A 23,458-nucleotide genomic window follows, 5' to 3' on the forward strand; every position below is an offset into this window, starting at 1 on the left:
GGTTTATAACACAAATGTGCATGTGTCTGCACAAACGGTTAGAAACCGACTCCATGAGGGTGGTATGAGGGCCCGATGTCCACAGATGGGGGTTGTGCTCACAGCCCGACACCATGCAGGACGCTTGGCATTTGCCACAGAACACCAGGATTGGCAAAGTTGCCACTGGCGCCCTGTGCTCTTCACAGATGAAAGCAGGTTTACACTGAGCATATGTGACAGACGATACAGATTCTGGAGACGCCGTGGAGAGCGATCTGCTGCCTGTAGCATCCTTCAGCATGACCGGTTTGGCAGTGGGTCAGTAATGGTGTGGAGTGGCATTTCTTTGTAGGGCCGCACAGCCTTCCATGTGCTCGCCAGAGGTAGCCTGACTGCCATTAGGTACCGAGGTGAGATTCTCAGAACCCTTGTGAGACCATATGCTGGTGCGGTTGGCCCTGGTTTCCTCCTAAGGCAGGACAATGCCAGACCTCATGTGGCTGGAGTGTGTCAGCAGTTCCTGCAAGATGAAGGCATTGAAGCTATGGACTGGCCCGCCTGTTCCTCAGACCTGAATCCGATTGAGCACATCTGGGACATGATGTCTCGCTCCATCCACCAACATCACGTTGCACCACAGACTGTCCAGGAGTTGGCGGATGCTTTAGTCCAGGTCTGGGAAGAGATCCCACAGGAGACCATCCGCAACCTCATCAGGAGCATGCCCAGGCGTTGTCATACAGGCACGTAGAGGCCACACACAATACTGAGCCTCATTTTGACTTGTTTAAAGGACATTACATCAAAGTTGGATCAGCCTGTAGTGTGTTTTTCCACTTTAATTTTGGGGGTGACTCCAAATCCAGGCCTCCATTGGCTAATAAATTTGATTTCCATTGATGATTTTTGTGTGATTTTGTTGTCAGCACATTCAACTTTGTACAGAACAAGGTATTCAATGAGAATATTTCATTCATTCATTCAGATCTAGGATGTGTTATTTGAGTGTTCCCTTTATTTTTTTGAGCAGTGTGTGTATATATATATATATATATATATATATATATATATACAGTGCCTACAAGTAGTATTCAACCCCCTGCAGATTTAGCTGGTTGACACATGCGGAATTAACTTGGCATTGTGACATTTGTACTGTAGATCAGCCTGGAAGTGGGAAATGCACTGCAGCAAATTTTTATTTATTTTTTTTTATTTATTTTTTTTTAAAACGTTAAAAGTTAATTCAGAGTGTCATTTATTATTCAACCCCTCAAACCACAAGAATTCTGTTTGGTCCCCCTAAAGTATTAAGAAGTAGTTCAGGCACCAAGAATAATGAGCTTCACATGTGTGGATTAAAGATCTCTTTTGCCAGCCTTTTCTGACTATTTAAGACCCTCCCCAAACTTGTGAACAGCACTCAGACATGGTCAACATGGGAAAGACAAAGGAGCATTCCAAGGCCATCAGAGACAAGATCGTGGAGGGTCACAAGGCTGGCAAGGGGTACAAAACCCTTTCCAAGGAGTTGGGCCTACCTGTCTCCACTGTTGGGAGCATCATCCGTAAGTGGAAGGCTTATGGAACTACTGTTAGCCTTCCACGGCCAGGACAGCCTTAGAAAGTGTCCTCCCGTGCCGAGGCCAGGCTTGTCCGAAGAGTCAAGGCTAACCCAAGGACAACAAGGAAGGAGCTCCGGGAAGATCTCATGGCAGTGGGGACATTGGTTTCAGTCAATACCATAAGTAACGTACTCCACCGCAATGGTCTCCGTTCCAGACGAGCCCGTAAGGTACCTTTACTTTCAAAGCGTCATGTCAAGGCTCGTCTACAGTTTGCTCATGATCACTTGGAGGACTCTGAGACAGACTGGTTCAAGGTTCTATGGTCTGATGAGACCAAGATCGAGATCTTTGGTGCCAACCACACACGTAACGTTTGGAGACTGGATGGCACTGCATACGACCCCAAGAATACCATCCCTACAGTCAAGCATGGTGGTGGCAGCATCATGCTGTGGGGCTGTTTCTCAGCCAAGGGGCCTGGCCATCTGGTCCGCATCCATGGGAAGATGGATAGCACGGTCTACCTGGAGATTTTGGCCAAGAACCTCCGCTCCTCCATCAAGGATCTTAAGATGGGTTGTAATTTCATCTTCCAACAAGACAACGACCCAAAGCACACAGCCAAGAAAACCAAGGCCTGGTTCAAGAGGGAAAAAGTCAAGGTGTTGGAGTGGCCTAGTCAGTCTCCTGACCTTAACCCAATTGAAAACTTGTGGAAGGAGCTCAAGAATAAAGTCCACATGAGACACCCAAAGAACCTAGATAACTTGGAGAAGATCTGCATGGAGGAGTGGGCCAAGATAACTCCACAGACCTGTGCCGGCCTGATCAGGTCTTATAAAAGACGATTATTAGCTGTAATTGCAAACAAGGGTTATTCCACAAAATATTAAACATAGGGGTTGTATAATAATTGACCCACACTTTTATATTTAAAATTTAATAAAATTCAACTGAGCAACATAACTTTTTGGTTTGTAAGATTTATGCTTCTGTTCATAAAACCTACTCTCGTTTGCAGATTGAAGGCTCTAACTTATTTGCATCTTATCAAACCAGCTAAATCTGCAGGGGGTTGAATACTACTTGTAGGCACTGTATATATATATAATATATACATTATAATATAACATTTCTTGCCATTCAGCAATTGTGTATATTAGCAATATTCTGGAAATGCATCCATTCTTGCAATTTATAATGGCATTCCCTATATTCTTTAACATATAGATTAGACATCCTTTCATAAATTGTTGTGGGAGACTAATCAAAGTGTAAAAAAGAGAAGTTTCCCATAGCAGCAAACGAGATTTCTTTTCAATTTAGATCTCTGAAAAATTAGAGCTTGCCTCTGATTTGATTGCTATGTGCAATGCCATCACTTTTCTCTTGCATTAGTTTTCATCTTTACTATTAAATGGGGCTTTAACCCCTTCACCTCACCTCCCTTTTTTTCACCTTCCTGACCAGGCCAAATTTTACAATTTTGACTAGTGTCACTTTATGAGGTAATAACTCTAGAACGCTTCAACATATCCCAGTGATTCTGAGATTATTTTTTTCGGGACACATTGTACTTACATTGTTTTTGTGATGCATTGTTAGTGCTAAATTTAGGATGATATTTTTTGCATTTATTTGTGAAAATATTGTAAATTTTGTGAAAATTTGCATGCCTTAAAAAGAGAGTTATGTCAAACAAAATAGTTAATAAATAACATATACCACATGTCTACTTTATATCAGCATCATTTTTGAAACATACTTTTTTTGTTTGGTTTTGTAAATTTTGTTGGAAAAATCCTATTTTTTTAGGGACTGCTTCACGCTTGATGTGACTTTGAGGGGCCTATGTGTCAGAAAATACCCAAAAGTGAGAAAATTTTAAAAACTGCACCCCTCAAAGTGTCCAAAACCTCATTAAAGAAGTTTAATAACCCTTTTGGTGCATCACAGGAATTAAAGCAATATGGAACGAAAAAATGAACATTTTACTTTCTCCCACAAAAATGTTGTTTTAGCCCCAAATATTTTATTTTCACAAGGGTAACAGGAGAAAAGGGACACCAAAATTTGTTGTGCAATTTCTCCTGAGTAAGCCGATACCCCATATGTGGGGGAAAACCACTGTTTGGGCGTATGGCAGTGTTCGGAAGGAAAGGAGCACCATTTGACTTTTGGAATGCAAAATTGCCTGGAATCGATAGCAGGCATTTGCAGATGCTCCTAAACAGTGGAAATCTCCCACAACTGACCACCATTTTGGAAATTAGTCCCCTTAAGGAATTTATCTAGATGTGTGGTGAGCAACTTGAACCCCCAGGTGCTTCCCAGAATTTTATGACAATGAAGCGTGAAAATAAAAAAGCACATTTTTCCCACAAGAATGTTTTTAGCCCAATTTTTTTATTTTCACAAGGGTAACTGGAGAAAATGGACCCTAAAATTCGTTGTGCAATTCCTCCTGAGTACAACGATGCCCAATATGTGATAGAAAACAACTGTTTGGGCATACTACCGAGCTCCAAATGAAAAGAGTGATGTTTTGGAGTGCAGACTGATGGAATTGTTTGCGGGCACCATGTCGCATTGGCAGAGCCCTTGAGGTGCCGAAACATTAGAAACCACCAGAAAAGTGACCCTAAATTGGAATTGATCCATTGTTTTCTTTTTATAATGTGGTGGCATGTGTAAGTTGTGTAGAGTGCATCAGGTTGCCATATGTAAGTTGTGTAGAATTAATCAAGTCATGCAATAAATTAGAGTAAATCGTGGATGAGTGGTACAGTTTGAAGCAGTCTTTTATGCATAGGCCAGGTTTTTTGGGGCAGGTGTCGCATTGCTAAGTGGTGTTCTTTCTTATCCCTTTTCTGTAACACATTTTGCACCTTTTTAGTGACCTTCCTTTTTTTGACCTGGTACTATACGGGCACCTTCAGTTCCAGAAGTACTGGGGCCCACCACTTCCTGACTTCCAAATATTAGGGCCTTGATCACTACCAGGGCTGGCTCCAGGTTTTCGTGGCCCCTTTAACACATACCATGATTCATGATGCACAGATACGGCATCGAAATACAGGTATAGTACAATGCCAAAGATTTCACTTACTGCTTGCATTACATGAGTGATATCTATTGTAAATTCTACAATACCGTACAGCAGGGGCAATTTATGCAAGTCATTATCATCAAATCTCAGTCATATGTTAAACAGCACACATATCATGATGTCAGTATGAGCTGTGCCAAATGACAAATTCAGCCCTGCAGCTTCATTCTACACCAGTCACCCATCTGGAGGGGGTGGGTACGAGCAAGTGGCACTTAGAGGTCCTTTCTCTTATTTGTGGATGGAGTGTATGATGCAAATGGTTAATGTTCTACATCTACGCCACATACAGTGCTACAGATGGAGAAGAGCCAAGTTTATCATCTACTTTGAAGTTGCAGCATTATCATCAACTGTCAGTCCTATGTAAAAAGTACTTGTCACACACTTATCATCACAATCATGGTGATGTCCAGTACTATGGGTCCAGCTAGAGAGGTGCAAGCAGGGAATGTGCCTGGGTGCAAGGGGGGCACTAGCAAGCCTCTGTGCCCTGACCAGGGTATGTATACACAAAACTGGTGCAGAGAACTGGACTGTGCCCCAAGTGAAGGAAAGCAGAGCTCACACTGTGCTGTGCGAATGACAAACTAAGCTTTGCTGCCTCTGCCCAGACAAGGGTCTCTTACCTCTCTGGATGGATTAATTCTGGAGCGTACACTACATGGAAGAGTATAGATGGAGCAGAACTACGTTTATCATGTATGTTGAAACTGTATCACGATCATCAACAATCGGTCCTATGTAAAAGTACATGCACACTCATTGTCAGTCATCATGATCACCATGTAACTACATGGGACACTAATAAACCACTTAGCCATGACCATGGTATGAAGATCCAGGAGTGGTGCAGAGACATGAACCTTTACCTGGGAGAAGCTAAGACTGCACCGTGCCAAGGACAAACTCAGCTCTGCTGCATCTCTGTACTTGAATCCAGGGCCGGCGTCAGCACCCGGGCAAGTGCCGGAGCCCTGGACCATCAGGGGGGCCCACTCGTAGTCGGGGCCCGGGCCGCTTCCCTGGCATCTGTGCAGGACTGCTGGCGCTGTTTGACTCCTGTCACTTTCCGGACATGGCTTCATACATTGCACTGTGCAGCTGTGTCTGGTAATAATGACACAGCAGAGGCGACACTGCTCCTTTAATTGTGCTTGTGTGTCGCCCCTGCCACGTCATTACTACCAGACACATCTGCACTGCGCACTGTGCGCGGCCATGTCTGGAAAGTATAGTATGGTGAATGGCTAGCACTCAATAATGTCTATTCCAGTGCTCGTGAACGGATCAAATGATCCACTTATATGTCAGGAGTAATAATCACTGCACTCGGTATTGAACAATTCTGCTTCAAGTGAAATTTATTCCAATATAATAGCACGAAATGACAAAGTAAAAGCTGACGTTTCGGCCACTGTGTGGCCTTGATCACAGTGTCACTAGAATAAATGAGAACAATCAAAATAAATACAAAGAATTCATACATTATTTACAAGAAACATACATATTTTGTGAACTCATGTCACATGATCATTTACAGTAGAGGGCATAGGCGGATTATAATGAGGGCAATCTGGGCTACCGCCCGGGGCCCCGGGGCTCCAGGGGGTCCATGGCCAGATTGCCCTCATTATAATATGTGCGACGCCACGGCACATTCCGGCAGTCAGAGGTGGGGGGGCCCCCGGACCGCTCCCCCAGCAGCGGCGCACGCCCGCTGCTTCTTCTTCGGCCGGGCCAGCACTGCACCTGTTAACTTCCCTGTGTGCTAGCCTGATCGCGTCACTGCTAGGAGACACGGCCCTGTGTGCTGCCGTGTCTGCTAGTGTGACGTCACGCAGTGCGCGCTGCACTGCTGCACCGGAGAGGAGCTGGAGGACTGGAGCCGAGCCAGGGGATGGTGAGTGTGTGTGTGTGTGAGAGAGTGTGTGTGAGTGTGTGTAAGTGTGTGTATGTGTGTGTGTGAGTGATTGAGTGTGTGTGTGTGCAGGCAGATATCATTGTGTGATGTCTGTTTATATGTATTTTTGTGTTTCAAATGTGTTTATGTGTGTATGTACAGTTATATGAAAAAGTTTGGGTACCCCTATTAATCTTAAGCTTAATGTTTTATAAAAATTGGTGTTTTTGCAACAGCTATTTCAGTTTGATATATGTAATAACTGTTGGACACAGTAATGTTTCTGCCTTGAAATGAGGTTTATTGTACTAACACAAAATGTGCAATCTGCATTCAAACAAAATTTGACAGGTGCATAAGTATAGGCACCTCACAAGAAAAGTGACATTAATATTTAATAGATCCTCCTTTTGCAAAAATAACAGCGTCTAGTTGCTTCCTGTAGCTTTTAATGATTTCCTGGATCCTGGATGAAGGTATTTTTGACCATTCCTCTTTACAAAACAATTCCAGTTCAGTTAAGTTTCATGGTCACCGAGCATGGACAGCCCTCTTCAAATGATCCCACAGATGTTCAATGATATTCAGGTCTGGGGACTGGGATGGCCATTCCAGAACATTGTAATTGTTCCTCTGCATGAATGCCTGAGTAGATTTGGAGCGGTGTTTTGGATCATTGTCTTGCTGAAAGATCCATCCCCTGCGTAACTTCAACTTTGTCACTGATTCTTGAATATTATTGTCAAGAATCTGCTGATATTGAGTGGAATCCATGCGTCCCTCAACTTTAACAAGATCCCCGGTGCCGGCATTGGCCACACAGCCCCAAAGCATGATGGAACCTCCACCAAATTTTACTGTGGGTAGCAAGTGTTTTTCTTGGAATGCTGTGTTTTTTTGCCGCCATGCATAACGCCTTTTTGTATGACCAAACAACTCAATCTTGGTTTCATCAGTCCACAGGACCTTCTTCCAAAAAGAAATTGGCTTCTCTAAATGTGCTTTTGCATACCTCAGCCGACTCTGTTTGTGGCGTGCTTGCAGAAACGGCTTCTTTCGCATCACTCTCCCATACAGCTTCTCCTTGTGCAAAGTGCGTTGTATAGTTGACCGATGCACAGTAACACCATCTGCAGCAAGTTGATGCTGCAGCTCTCTGGAGGTGGTCTGAGGATTGTCCTTGACTGATCTCACCATTCTTCTTCTCTGCCTTTCTGATGTTTTTCTTGGCCTGCCACTTCTGGCCTTAACAAGAACTGTCCCTGTGTTCTTCCATTTCCTTACTATGTTCCTCACAGTGGAAACTGACAGGTTAAATCTCTGAGACAGCTTTTTGTATCCTTCCCCTGAACAACTATGTTGAATAATCTTTGCTTTCAGATCATTTGACAGTTGTTTTGAGGAGCCCATGATGCCACTCTTCAGAGGAGATTCAAACAGGAGAACAACTTGCAAGTGGCCACTTTAAGTAGCTTTTCTCATGATTGCATACACCTGGCTATGAAGTTCAAAGCTCAATGAGGTTACAAAACCCAAAAAAGTGCTTTAGTAAGTCAGTAAAAAGTAGGTAGGAGTATTTAAAACAAGAAAATGATAAGGGTGCCCATACTTATGCACCTGTCAAATTTTGTTTGAATGCAGAGTGCACATTTTGTGTTAGTACAATAAACCTCATTTCAAGGCAGAAACATTACTGTGTCCAACAGTTATTACATATATCAAACTGAAATAGCTGTTGCAAAAACACCAATTTTTATAAAACATTAAGCTTAAGATTAATAAGGGTGCCCAAACTTTTTCATATAACTGTATATGTCTGTATATGTTTGTATCACTTGGAAAAGTACTTGACAACTTGGTCACACTATATAAATCCATGCAACCAGCATGGATTTATATAGTGTGACCGTAAAAGAATGGTAAAAAATAAAAAATAAATATATACTTACCTTCTGATGGCCTGCCAACCTCAGCGGTCGCGTGACCCGTCACATGACTAAATGACGTCACCACAGGTCCTTTAGTCTACCGCGAGCTGCGGGCAAGCCAGGACACATCGGATAAAGACACCGGGGGCCATCAGAAGGTACAGTAAGTATAATATTTATTTTTTATTTTATTCTTTTTTTTTACAGGTTCTATGGTACCCGGGTCCGGAGGAGAGTCTCCTCTTCTCCAGACCCGGGTACCATCCGCACATTGAACAGCATGATATCCGCATGTGCACATGTAGTGATGCGGATATCATGCTATTCATAGAATCATAGAATCATAGAATCATAGAATGGTAGAGTTGGAAGGGACCTCCTGGGTCATCTGGTCCAACCCCCTGCTCAAAGCAGGATTCACTAGATCATCTCAGACAGATGTCTGTCCAGCCTCTGTTTGAAGACGTCCATTGAAGGGGAACTCACCACCTCTCGTGGCAGCCTGTTCCACTCATTAATCACCCTAACTGTCAAAAAGTTTTTTCTAATATCTAATCTGTGTCTCCTCCCATTTAGTTTCATCCCATTGCTTCTAGTCTTTCCTTGTGCAAATGAGAATAAAGATGATCCTTCTACAATGTGACAGCCCTTGACATATTTGTAGACAGCTATTAAGTCTCCTCTCAGTCTTCTTTTTTGCAAGCTAAACATTCCCAAATCCTGCAACCGTTCCTCATAGGACATGGTTTGCAGACCAGTCACCATTCTGGTCGCTCTTTTCTGAACTTGCTCCAGTTTGTCTATGTCTTTTTTAAAATGTGGTGCCCAAAACTGTACACAGTATTCCAGATGAGGTCTGACCAAAGAGGAGTAAAGACCGATAATGACTTCACGTGATCTAGACTGTATGCTTCTGTTAATACATCCCAGAATTGTATTTGCCTTTTTTGCTGCTGCATCACACTGTTGACTCATGTTCAGTCTATGATCTATTAGTATATCTAAGTCTTTTTCACATGTACTGTTGCTTAGCTCTATTCCTCCCATTCTGTATATGCTTTTTTCATTTTTATTGCCCAGATGTAGTACTTTGCATTTTTCCCTGTTAAAAACCATTCTGTTGGTTGCTGCCCACTGCTCCAGTTTATTTAGGTCTTTTTGAATCCTCTCTCTCTCTTCTCTAGTATTAGCTATCCCTCCTAGCTTTGTGTCATCAGCAAATTTAATCAGTTTACCCTCAATTCCTTCATCTAAATCATTGATAAAGATGTTGAACAATACAGGTCCCAGGACGGAGCCCTGTGGTACCCCACTTGAGACATTCATCCAGCTGGATGTGAAGCCATTTACAACCACCCTTTGAGTCCGATCACTAAGCCAGTTATGAATCCACCTAATGGTTGCCTGGTCCATTGCATACTTGGTCATTTTTTCAATAAGGATGGTGTGAGATACTTTGTCAAATGCTTTGCTGAAGTCAAGATATACTATATCTACAGCATTTCCCTGATCCACCCAGTCAGTGATTCTGTCATAGAAGGAAATTAAGTTAGTCTGACATGACTTGTTAGTTACAAACCCATGCTGACTCTGGTTAATCACTTCATTCTTATCCATGTACTTACATACATGTTGTTTAATAATTTGTTCAAAGATCTTTCCTGGTATAGAAGTCAGACTCACCGGCCTATAGTTCCCTGGGTCCACCTTCTTCCCCTTTTTGAAGATAGGAACAACATTTGCTCTTCTCCAGTCTTCTGGGACTTCTCCTGTTCTCCAAGAATTTTCAAAGATTATGGAGAGTGGTTCTAAAATTTCTTCTACGATCTCCTTCAGTACTCTGGGGTGTAATTCATCTGGACCTGGAGACTTGAACTCATTTATGTTAGCTAAATATTCCCTCACAATCTTTCTGTTTACAGATAACTTGGATTCCTCTATTCCTTTAAAAGGACAGTGAAGATCAGTTGATGTTACATTTTCTTTCTGAGAGAAAACAGATGCAAAATAGGAATTAAAAAGTTTGGCCTTCTCAACATCCTCTCTTACCATTTCTCCATTTTCATCCTGTAAAAATCCTATAGCATCTTTGACTTTTCTTTTACTTTTGACATACCCCCAAAATCCTTTCTTATTGCTTTTGACATCTCTTGCAAGCCTTAATTCATTGTCAGCTTTAGCTAACCTGATACGTGCCCTGCAGGATCTGCAGACTGCATTATAATCTTCTTTAGATATGCCTCCCTCTTTCCATTTAATAAACATTTCTTTCTTTCTTTTTAGCATGTGTTTAAGTTCTGTGTTCATCCATCCTGGTTTCCTTAAATGCTTCCCATTCTTCCTACTTTTCGGGATTGTTAACGATTGTGCTTTGAGAAACTCATTTTTAAAAATTTCCCATCCTTCCTGGACATTTTTGTCCCTAAGGACATCCAGCCATTGGATCCCTCCTATTCTCTTTCTGAGTCTCTTAAAATTTGCCTTTCTAAAATCTAACCTTGAAGTTTGAGTCTTCACATGTCTTCCTCCTCTAGTTATCCAAAATTCTATAATAGCATGATCGCTGCCTCCTAGGGTCCCAGCCACCTTTACCTCCTCAACCATTTCCTCCCTGTTTATAAGGATTAGATCCAAAGTAGCAGATCCCCTTGTTTTCTCCCCTACCTTTTGGAAGATAAAGTTGTCAGCAAGAGAGGATAAGAATTTGCTTGACCTGTTAGTTTTACTTGAGAGAGATTCCCAACAAATGTCTGGATAGTTGAAATCTCCCATGACCACTACATCATATTTTTTGGAGAACTTGGTCATTTGATACATAAAGAGTTCATCCATATCTTCAGCTTGCCCAGGTGGCCTGTAGTAAATGCCTACAATGGTGTCCTTTCCGTTGTTCTCTCCTTGTATTCTTACCCAAACAGTTTCCACAGGACTCCCAGTCTCTGAAGCTTCAATCTCTGTGCAGATATACGCTTTTCTAACATACAATGCAACACCTCCTCCTCGTTTATCAAGTCTGTTTCTTGCAAATAAGTTGTATCCTTTTAGCCTTTTATTCCAATCATGTGTATCGTCCCACCAAGTTTCAGTGATTCCAATGACATCATATTCCTTTTCCTGCATTAGTAGTTCCAATTCTCCTTGTTTGTTGCCCATGCTTTGTGCATTTGTATAAAAACATTTTAGTTTGTGATTGGTTTCTCTTCCTCCCATATTTTTATTATTTAAATTGTTTTGTCTTTGTTCTTCCTTTCCACTTCCAGTAGCAGAGATCTCAATAGTATTTGTCAGCTGTATGGCTTTTTCTGGCCTTTTGCTTCCCTTCCCACATTGTTCTAGTTTAAAGCTCTTCTGATGAGTGTAGCAAGGCGACTTCCAAATACATGTTTTCCAGTCTTCGTAAGGTGCACCCCATCTCTAGCAAGTAGTCCATCGTATAGGTAATTCATTCCGTGATCCAGAAATCCAAATCCTTGTTGACGGCACCATCGACGTAGCCAGTTGTTCACCTGTAGAATCTTATTCCACCTCATTGTTCCATGGCCATCCACTGGGAGGATGGATGAGAAGACTACCTGCGCTCCCAATTCTTTCACTTTCTTGCCTAAGTCTTCAAAGTCACTGCAGATGGTTTCCAGGTCCTTTCTTGCGGTGTCATTTGTCCCCACATGTATTAGCAGGAATGGGTAGTGATCTGTAGGTCTGAAAAGTCTTGATATCCTGTCAGACACATCTTTAATTTTTGCTCCTGGAAGACAGCACATTTCTCTTGAGGTTATGTCTGGTCTGCAGATAGCGGCCTCTGTTCCTCTTAACAGGGAATCCCCCATGACCACCACTCTACGTTTTTTCTTCACAACATTCTTCTTTCTCCATCCAGGAGGATTCTGAGGGCTTACAAGGTTATTCATTGCTGGCAAAGTCTTATTTTGCTGTATTTCTTCATGGTTCTCCTGCGTGAGAGCCTGGTACTGGTTCCTGAGCAGTATGGGTGCTGACTGCCTCTCGATCCTCCTGCTTCTGTGGGTCACATGCTTCCATTCTTCTGTTTCGTCAGGTGCAGTTCGAATTTCTTCTCTTTCTGAATCATGAAGAGATAATTCTGCTCTGTCTAAGAACTCTTCACCTTCCTTAATGATTTTCAAGGTAGTTAACCTCTCTTCTAGATTTCGCAACTTTTCCTCCAACAGGGACACAAGCTTGCATTTCTGGCATGTGAAGTTTGGCTTTTCCACTGGCAAGTCTGTGAACATGTAGCAGGATATGCAGCTCACCAAATGGCTCCTGGACTCTTCCATGTTCTTATTGTTAATGTTCTGAAAACAGTGAAAAAAGCTTAAAAAAAAGCTTCAAAATGCGCGCGCCTACCGGCGCGCGGTTTACCGATGTCCTCTTTTCAGCTCCAACAGCCAAAATCCAGTGTTCTTTGAGCTCGCGGAGACTCTTCACTTACCCCAAAATGCAGTGGGAATATGCAAATTATCTCCTCAGGACTCCTCCCCTGGTATTCAATGCAAGTCAATGGCGGCGAAAACGCAGGGCTTCCGCAAAATAATTGGTGGTGCTGCGGATTTTTCCGCAATGATAATCCGCAGCGGAAATTTCCGCAGCATGTGCACAGCACATGCGGGTTATCATTGGGGAACATGGCAGGCCTTCTACCAAGCGTTTTTTAAGCGTTTCTGCAGCGGAATTGCCGCTGCGGAAATGCTTAAAAAACGCATAATGGGCACACAGCCTAAAAAAAAATATTATAATTAATACACTGTGTTCTGAATTATTAGGCAAGTTGTAATTTAGAGGATTATTTTTATTATTGATCAACAACTATGTTCTCAATCAACCCAAAAGACTCATAAATATCCAAGCTTAATATTTTTGGAAGTTGGAGTGTTTTTTTTTTAGATTTGGCTATCTTAGGAGGATATCTGTTTGTGCAGGTAACTATTACTGTCCCGAATTATTAGGCAACTTAATAAAAAACAAATATAATCCCATCTCACTTGTTTATTTTCACCGGGTAAACCAATATCAGTGCACAAAATTTAGAAATAAACATTTCTGACATGCAAAAACAAAAAACAAAATAATTAGTGATCAATATAGCCACCTTTCTTTATGACACTCAACAGCCTTCCATCCATAGATTCTGTCAGTTGCTTGATCTGTTTTCGATCAACATTGCGTGCAGCAGCCACCACAGCCTCCCAGACACTGTTCCAAGAGGTGTACTGTTTTCCCTCCCTGTAGATCTCACATTTTATGATGGACCATAGGTTCTCTATGGGGTTCAGATCAGGGGAACAAGGGGCCCATGTAATTATTTTTTCTTCTTTTAGACCTTTACTGGCCAGCTGTGGAGTAATTGGATGCATGTGATGGCGCATTGTCCTGCATGAAAATCATGTTTTTCTTGAACGATACTGACTTCTTCCTGTATCACTGCTTGAAGAAGTTGTCTTCCAGAAACTGGCAGTAGGTCTGGGAGTTGAGCTTCACTCCATCCTCAACCCGAAAAGGTCCCACAAGGTCCCACAAGTTCATCTTTGATGATACCAGCTCATACCAGTACCCCGCCTCCACCTCGCTGGCTTCTGAGTCGGAGTGGAGTTCTCTGCCCTTTACTGATCCAGCCTCTGGCCCATCACGAGTCACTCTCATTTCATCAGTCCATAAAACCTTTGAGAAATCAGTCTTAAGATATTTCTTGAACCATTCTTGAAGTTTTATCTTATGTTTCTTGTTCAAAGGTGGTAGTTTTTCAGCCTTCCTTACCTTGGCCATGTCCCTGAGTATTGCACACCTTGTGCTTTTTGATACTCCAGTAACGTTGCAGCTCTGAAATATGGCAAAACTGGTGGCGAATGGCATCTTGGCAGCTTCACGCTTGATTTTCCTCAATTCATGGGCAGTTATTTTGTGCCTTTTTTGGCCAACACGCTTCTTGCGACCTTGTTGGCTATTTTCCATGAAACGCTTGATTGTTCGGTGATCACGCTTCAAAAGTTTGGAAATTTCAAGACTGCTGCATCCCTCTGCAAGACATCTCACAGTTTTGGACTTTTCAGAGCCCGTCAAATCTCTCTTCTGACCCATTTTGCCAAAGGAAAGGAAGTTGCCTAATAATTAAGCACACCTTATATAGGGTGTTTATGTCATTAGTCAACACCCCTCCTCATTACAGAGATGCACATCACCAGATTTACTTAATTGGTAGTTGGCTCTCAAGCCTATGCAGCTTGGAGTAGGACAACATGTATAAAAAGTATCATGTGATCAAAATACGCATTTGCCTAATAATTCAGAACACAGTGTATATTAATATTGTGCCAAATTAATTTCACGTGAACTATCACATGATCTATCACAGGGGATCATGTGACATGTGATACATCAGATGTATGTGTGTGTGTGGGGGGTGGTGCCCGCGCCTTCTAAACTGCCCGGGGCCCTTGCTACTCTTAATCCACCCCTGGTAGAGGGAGATCTAAATGTATCTGTGTTCATCAGTTCAACTACTTCTCAGTAATCAGAGAGCAGTTCAAAGGTAGAAAGAAACTATATGTAGATTGTTATATAAAAGATCTAATTAAAAGTAGGTTATGATTGTACCTGTTAGGTCCTGTACCACAGTAGTCACAAGGATCCCCCTATGGTTGCAAGGAGGTATTGGGAACTCAAAGAGGAGTAATCAGGTCCCAGGTGTAATTTATGGTTCCTTCTGGCGAAGTGGGTTCCTGTTCAATTATGACAATATAAATGCCAAGGTCTGCTTGACCTAATATAAAATTGTGTAAAAAAGGTTAAGCTATACCACTGTGCCAAATGAATTCTGTATATAATGGCCTGTTCCTCATCACAAGTATGCAGTATGTGGTATATGGACACCTATATGGTAGAGAATTTGAAAAGATATGTCTTGTTTTCTATATATGTGCCCTCACCAGCAATATCTGTGCATAAATGGACATCCCATTTTACCTTAGGGTAGTATTTAGTAAAAGGCAAAAGATTCCCAGGTACTGATCCCTACATTGCTATAAAGAGTATTGTCAAGATTTCAAAAAAGAGCATGGATCTGTTGGTAAAGTAGAAGAAATCCAATTTAAAAGTACATAAGAATGGTAATGAGGTTAACTTATCTTAGATCTCCATGAATGTAGACGGCCTCTTACTAAGTCTGCAGCCGGCACGGTCCGTGCCCTGGCGGAGTGCGGTAAGTACTGTGAAGCGGCGCTCCATGTTAAAGGACCTGCCGGTCATGTGACCGGAAGTGGCGTCAGACGCCGGCGCTTGAGCAGACATCACGGTGCCGTGTCTCTAGTGCGGCATTGCTCCTATGTGCAAGGTGGCCATGGAGATACTGTGACGCTTCGCCCTGCGCATGCATGCTCCATGCTATGTACTAGGCAAGAGACTACGGGGATATAATTGACTATCATGGAGATCACAGAGCCCTAGGAGATATGCTCTGGAATATAATATAGGGGAAGAAGGGAAAAAAAAGGAACTCATTAGGTGAAATAGAGTGATCTGACTCAAGAACAACAAGACAGAATGGCTATATCGTGTGTCCATATTGTTCGATATCAAGTGATGGTATATACATATATTCATCAGTCATTGGTGAAAATGTGCAACCCTATAAGGGTATATATATGGAATAAAGGGCACCACCACCTACAATATGGCTGAGAGTGTACCTTTTCATTGGTGAAAATGTATAACCCTATAAGGGTAGATATACGGAATGAAGGGCACCACCACCTACAATATGGCTGAGAGTGTACATTGCCGGTATATATAAAGGATTACAACAAGAACCAATATTATCCATTATTATGGATTAAAGTATACATTTCCATCTCCATATAATTTAACCATGTATTACAAGTTCATATTCATATAGACAAGATAAATCACGCTCACACACAGGTAGGAGTCCAAACCAAAATAAGAAGAAACATGAATTAAATCACCCCTCCCCCTATTTATACGACTGTACTTTACCATGTTGGAAGGGATAGTGCCTGAAACCTCGTACACTAGAATCATTGATCTTAGAAAAGAACAAATTATGTTAGCCACTCAATTTCCCTATTCAAGCCTTTAGGGTACAGAGTATCCAAAGTATAAATCCAGAAGGTTTCACGTTGCTTTAAAAGCTTAACCCTTTCGCAACCCTGGGATTTTCCTTTTTTGCACTTTCGTTTTTTGCTCCCCTTGTTTCCAGAGCCATAGCGTTTTTATTTTTTGGTCAATATGGCCATGTGAGGGCTTATTTTTTGTGGGACGAGTTGTACTTTTCAACGCCATTACTCATTTTACCATATCGTGTACGGGAAAAGGGGAAAAAAATTCCAAATGCGGTGAAATTTCAAAAAAAGTGCAATACCACAGATGTTTTTTTTTTTTTTTTTTTAACCACGTTCACTGAATGCTAAACCTGACCTGCCATTATTATTCTCCAGGTCATTACGAGTTCGTAGACACCAAACATATATTGGTTATTTTTTATTTAAGTGGTGAAAAAAAATTCCAAAGTGTGGTAAAAAAAAAAAAGCGCCATTTTCTAAGACATGTAGCGTCTCAATTTTTCAGGATCTGGGGCTGGGTGAGGGCTTATTTTTTGCGCACCGAGCTGAAGTTTTTATTGATACCGTTTTGGGGTAGATCCGATGTTTTGATCGCCCGTTATTGCATTTTATTGCAATGTTGCGGTGACCAAAAAACGTAATTCTGGCGTTTAGAATTTTTTTCTCGTTACGCTTTTTACCGATCGGATTAATTCTTTTTTTATATTGACAGATCGGGCTATTCTGAACGCGGCAATACCAAATATGTGTATGTGGTTTTTTTTTTATTATTATTTTATTTTGAATGGGGCGAAAGGGGAGTGATTTAAACTTTTATATTTTTTTATTTTTTTTATATTTTTAAAAACTTTTTTTTTTCACTTTTTGCTTGCTTCTATAGTCTCCATAGGAGACTAGAAGCAGCACTTGTCTGATCGCCTCTGCTACATACAGATGATCAGCAGATCACCTGTATGTAGCAGAAATGGTCCTGTGCTATGTGCGCCGACCACTAGGTGGCGCACATAGCGACCAGCTCATGACAACCACTAGAGTCTTCTGCAGACCCAGGGTTGTCATGACCACCCATAGGTGACCCGCGATCACGTGACGGGGTCACCGATGGGCGGGGTAAGCGACGCGCTTCCGGCACAGCGCTTTTAAATGCCGCTGTCAGAGATTGACAGCGGCATTTAACATGTTAACAGCCGTGGGTGGATCGCGATTCCACCCGCGGCTGTTGCAGGCACATGTCAGCTGTAATAATCAGCTGACATGTGCCCGGTTCAGTGCGGGCTCAGCGCTGGAGCCCTCACTGAACCGGGGGATTACAGCCTGTGCGTACTAATACGTCCCAGGCTGTAAAGGGGTTAATATGGTTGCCCCCCCTCCGAGGCCTAGGGACCCTTTCTATTACTTGAAATCTCAATTGTGCCACATTATGTTTTGCTTCTTTAAAGTGATGTGGAGGTGGCAACCAAGTCTTTTCACACCTAGTTGTGGACTTATGGCTCGAAACTCTATCTCTTATTGATTGTGTGGTTTCCCCTATATATAACAGGCCACAAGGGCATTTAATGAGATACGCCACAAAATTGGTCTCGCACATATAGAAGTCTCGAATGGGGTATGATTTGCCGGTGCGTGGGTGAACGATTTCATTGCCTTTAATTACATTTGAACAGCTCATGCTGCCAAGGCACGGGAAGGTTCCTGTCCTGCGATGTCCTGTAAGTGTCCGTGTAGATATTTGTTTTTGAGGGCCTAGATCAGCCCTAATAGACTCATCTCGTCCCCTAGCCAAATACAGAAAATGTCGTCAATGTACCGATACCATGTAATGGCATGTTTTTGAAATAGAGAATTAGAATAGACAAAGTCTCTCTCAAAATGATCCATGTAGAGATTAGCGTATGCTGGGGCTACATTCGAGCCCATAGCTGTGCCACAGGTCTGTACAAAAAACTCGTCCTCAAAGAGAAAATAATTCTCTCTTAGTACTAAGTTTAGTAATTCTCCACAAAGTTCTTTGAACTTATTGTCCAAATTAGCCTCATTAAGGGTATGAGATACCGCTTCCAAACCTTTATCATGTGAAATAGATGTATATAAGCTATTGACATCTAATGTGCAAAGTATGCTCTCTGGTGGTATTTGACCAATCGTTTTTAGTTTTTTTTTAAAAATCACCTGTGTCCAAAATAAATTATTTAGTCTGGCGACTAAGGTGTGAGAATTTTTTCAATAAAAATAGATAATGGATTCAAAATCGAAACCGCTGAGGCCACTATAGGGCGGCCAGGTGGATTGTGCAGATCTTTATGGATTTTGGGTAAAATATACAGAATTGGTGTTATAGGATGTTCATTAAACAAAAAGGTCTTTGTCTTTTTATCTATAATTTTTTGCTGCCAATATTTCTCAAGGATTATATTAATTTTTTTGCGTATATTATTGACTGGGTCTATGGATATTTTTGTCTGCTAATTGTCGCCTGATCTCCTTCACATATTGGTTTGTATTCATGACAACTATGGCTCCACCTTTGTCGGCTGGTTTTATTGTAATGTTTTTATTACTTTTTAGTGATAATAGGGCCTGTTTCTCTAAAGGTGTCAAATTGTTACCAACAGGGAGTAAGCCAATACTCTGTTCGTGAATAACTTGTTTGATGTGTCTATCAAGTAGGTCAATAAATGTTTTGACCGCATGGTGCGTTTTTGGGGGAATAAAATTGCTAGGGTTTCTCAGACCCAATGATTCCAGTGTGATTATAGGCCCCGGATCTCGATTAGGCATTAAGCCTTGGATACCACTCCTGACTTGTGTATTTTGATCAAAATGTATTTTAAGTCTCACATTCCGATAGAAACACTGTAGATCCTTTTCTAGCTGAAACGGATCCCATCTGGGGGTAGGGCAAAATGATAAACCCTTGTTAAGTACCGTGAGTTCAAGAGGGGAAAGAGAATAATCTGAAATATTAACAACTAGGTTTGGACTCCTACCTGTGATCTGGTGATCATATGTCGATCCGAATCTCTTCCTCCTTGACCGCCTGATTGGCATCTGTTTGGTCCTAAGAAAATGGATCTGTGGTTGGGTGCCATTCCAAAGTCGCTTCCGGATCCCGGTGATGAGCCTCCTGCTGGTGATGAATCTCACATAGGAGCAATGCCGCACTAGAGACACGGCACCGTGATGTGTGCGCAAGCGCCGGCGTCTGACGCCACTTCCGGTCACATGACCGGCAGGTCCTTTAACATGGAGCGCTGCTTCACAGTACTTACCGCACACCGCCAGGGCACGGACCGTGCCGGCTGCAGACTTAGTAAGAAGCCGTCTACATTCATGGAGATCTAAGATAAGTTAACCTCATTACCATTCTTATGTACTTTTAAATTGGATTTCTTCTACTTTACCAACAGATCCATGCTCTTTTTTGAAACCTTGACAATACTCTTTATAGCAAAGTAGGGATCAGTACCTGGGAATCTTTTGCCTTTTACTAAATACTACCCTAAGGTAAAATGGGATGTCCATTTATGCACAGATATTGCTGGTGAGGGCACATATATAGAAAACAAGACATATCTTTTCAAATTCTCTACCATATAGGTGTCCATATACCACATACTGCATACTTGTGATGAGGAACAGGCCATTATATACAGAATTCATTTGGCACAGTGGTATAGCTTATCCTTTCTTACACGATTTTATATTAGGTCAAGCAGACCTTGGCATTTATATTGTCATAATTGAACAGGAACCCACTTCGCCAGAAGGAACCATAATTTACACCTGGGACCTGATTACTCCTCTTTGAGTTCCCAATACCTCCTTGCAACCATAGGGGGATCCTTATGACTACTGTGGTACAGGACCTAACAGGTACAATCACCTACTTTAAATTAGATCTTTTATATAACAATCTACATATAGTTTCTTTCTAACTTTGAACTGCTCTCTGATTACTGAGAGGTAGTTGACCTGATGAACACAGATAAATTGAGATCTCCGTCTACTGTAAATGATCATGTGAAATGAGTTCACAAAATATGTATGTTTCTTGTAAATAATGTATGAATTCTTTGTATTTATTTTGATTGTTCTCATTTATTCTAGTTACACTGTGATCAAGGCCACACAGTGGCCGAAACATCAGCTTTTACTTTGTCATTTCGTGCTATTATATTGGAATAAATTTCACTTGACGCAGAATTGTTCAATACCGAGTGCAGTGATTATTACTCCTGACATGTCTGGAAAGTGACAGGAATCAAACAGCACCAGCAATCCTGCAGTCCTGCACAGATGTAGGGGAAGCGGCCCAGGCCCTGACGGCGAGTAGGCCCCCCTGATGGTCCCAGGCCGTGTCTGTGACACGCCGGTGGCCTTGTACAGCCACATGCCTGAGGAGCTAGACGGGAGATAGGCCGGGGGCAGGTGAGCGAGCTTCCCCAATCCCCATATTAAAAATATTTCTAATGTGTATGTATGTGCATGTATGATGTGAATATTTGTGTATGTCAGTGTGTATGACTATGTATATATATTTATGTCTGTTTTATATGTGTTTTTAAGAATTTGTGTTCAAATATGTATGTGTACGTATCTGCGTATATGTTTGTGTATGTGCGTGTCTGCATATTGTATGTGTGCATATCTGTGTACCATGTTCATGTGTGTATGTGTGTGCCTGCCTGCATGTGTGCGCATGTTTGCATACTGTGTGTGTGCATGTCTGCGTACTGTGTGTGTGCGTGTCTGCGTATTATGTGTGTATGTGTGTGTGCGTGTATGCATGTCTGCGTACTGTGTGTGCGCATATCTGTGTACTGTTTGTGTGCATGTCTGCGTACTGTGTGTGTACGTGTCTGCGTACTGTGTGTGTGCGTGTCTGCGTATTGTGTGTGCCTGCGTATTGTGTGTGTGTCTGTGTACTGTGTGTGTGCGTGTCTGCATACTGTGTGTGTGCGTGTCTGCGTATTGTGTGTGTGCATGTCTGCGTACTGTGCGTGTCTACGTACTGTGTGTGTGCGTGTCTGCATACTGTGTGTGCATGTGTGTGTACGATGTGTATGTGTGTGTGCGTGCGCATGTCTGCATACTGTGTGCGCATGTCTGCTTACTGTATGTGCGCATGTCTGTGTACTGTGTGTGTGCATGTCTGCATACTGTGTGTGTGTGTGTCTGCGTACTGTGTGTGTGCGCATTTCTGCGTACTGTGTGTGCTCGTGTCTGCGTACTGTGTGTACGTGTCTGCGTACTGTGTGTGTGCATGTCTGTGTACTGTTTGTATCTGCGTATTGTGTGTGTGCGTATCTGGGTACTGTGTGTGTCTGCGTATTGTGTGTCTGTGTACTGTGTGTGTGCGTGTCTGCATACTGTGTGTGTGCTTGTCTGCGTATTGTGTGTGTGCATGTCTGCGTACTGTGTGTGCATGTCTGCGTACTGTGCGTGTGTTAGAACCTTGCTCTTAGGTTTTTTTTTCCTTTGCTGGTCACATGAACTTGTTGGCCTATTTAATCCTGCTCCGCCCTTCTGGCTTTGCTGGACTTCATTGTATATCTACTTTCTAGCTAGCCTGTGCTCTGTGTCTTGCTCTGTTAGTTTGCTTGGTCTACTGACCTCTATGTTCTATATTTTTTGTTTGTTCGTCTGTCTGCTACTATTTCTGTTAGGAGGTGTCCCATATTCCTCCCAGTCCTTAGTACTTGTAGGGATTCCTTCCCCACATCTATAGGTCTCCGTACAGACTAGCTTAGGACTTTAGCAGGTCTGATCGCAGGATCAGGTCCCCTGTTACATCGTAGGGATTCAGCTGAGTTCTATCGTAGGGACAGATCTCCTCTCTTTCCTTAGCTCTGGTAGCAGAACATAACAGTAAGTCCAGCCTGCAAATTCTCTAAGGAAAGATTTTTCTGTTCCATCATGGTGTCGGTTCAGGATTTGGCTCATCGCCTGCAGGGACTCTCTCTGGAGGTGGCCGAGCTCCGTCAGCACGTGAGTAGCTGTCCTGGAGCACATTTCTTGGAGCCTAAGGTATGTTTGCCGGATTTATTTTTTGGTGAACACCGAGAATTTTTTTCATTTAAAAATGCTTGCTTATTGTATTTTCGTTTGAGACCTAAGTCCTCTGGGGATGAATCTCAGCGCGTAGGGTTCATAATGTCACTTTTGCGCAAAGAGCCTCAGGAGTGGGCCTTTTCTTTGCAACCTAGTGATACATGCTTCAGATAAGTGGATAGTTTTTTTTCTGCTTTGGGACTATTATATGATGATCCTGACCGTGTCGCATCAGCTGAGACTGAGTTGAGACGTTTAAAACAGGGATCAGGTAATGTGGAAAAATATTGTACTCATTTCCGTCGTTGGTCTACTCAAACAGGGTGGAACGATTCTGCTCTGAAAAGTCTATTTCTTGCTGGGCTCAGTGAAAGGGTTAAAGACCTGCTAATTGCTTATCCTACACCTGAAGATTTGCAACAGGCTATGCAATTAGCTATACGGGTGGATAGAAGACTGCGTGCAAGTGTTAATGAGAGCAAATCCTCTGCTATGTCAGTTTCTGGTTATGAGAATGTGTGTACTAACAGTGGTGAACCGATGGAGATTGGATCGGTGGCACCTCGCTCTCAAGAAAAAGACCGTCGATTTTCTGAAAGCTTGTGTTTCTATTGCGGAAAATCTGGTCATTTGATTAAAGGCTGTGAGCTTCGTATGAAGAAAGAAAAAAAAAAGGTCAGTCACGCCCGTATTGCCTGTTTAAATTCCAAGGGTATATTTTTAGCTGCTTCCACGATTGCTCAGAAAAAATTAATGGAATTTCGGGTGTTTGTTGATTGCGGGTCTACTCTGAATGTAATTGATGGGGGATTCGTGGAAAGACT

Source organism: Phyllobates terribilis, unplaced genomic scaffold (genome assembly GCF_046119375.1).
Source record: "Phyllobates terribilis strain yellow unplaced genomic scaffold, ASM4611937v1 Scaffold_1__5_contigs__length_1240528914, whole genome shotgun sequence".
Lineage (NCBI taxonomy): Eukaryota > Metazoa > Chordata > Amphibia > Anura > Dendrobatidae > Phyllobates > Phyllobates terribilis.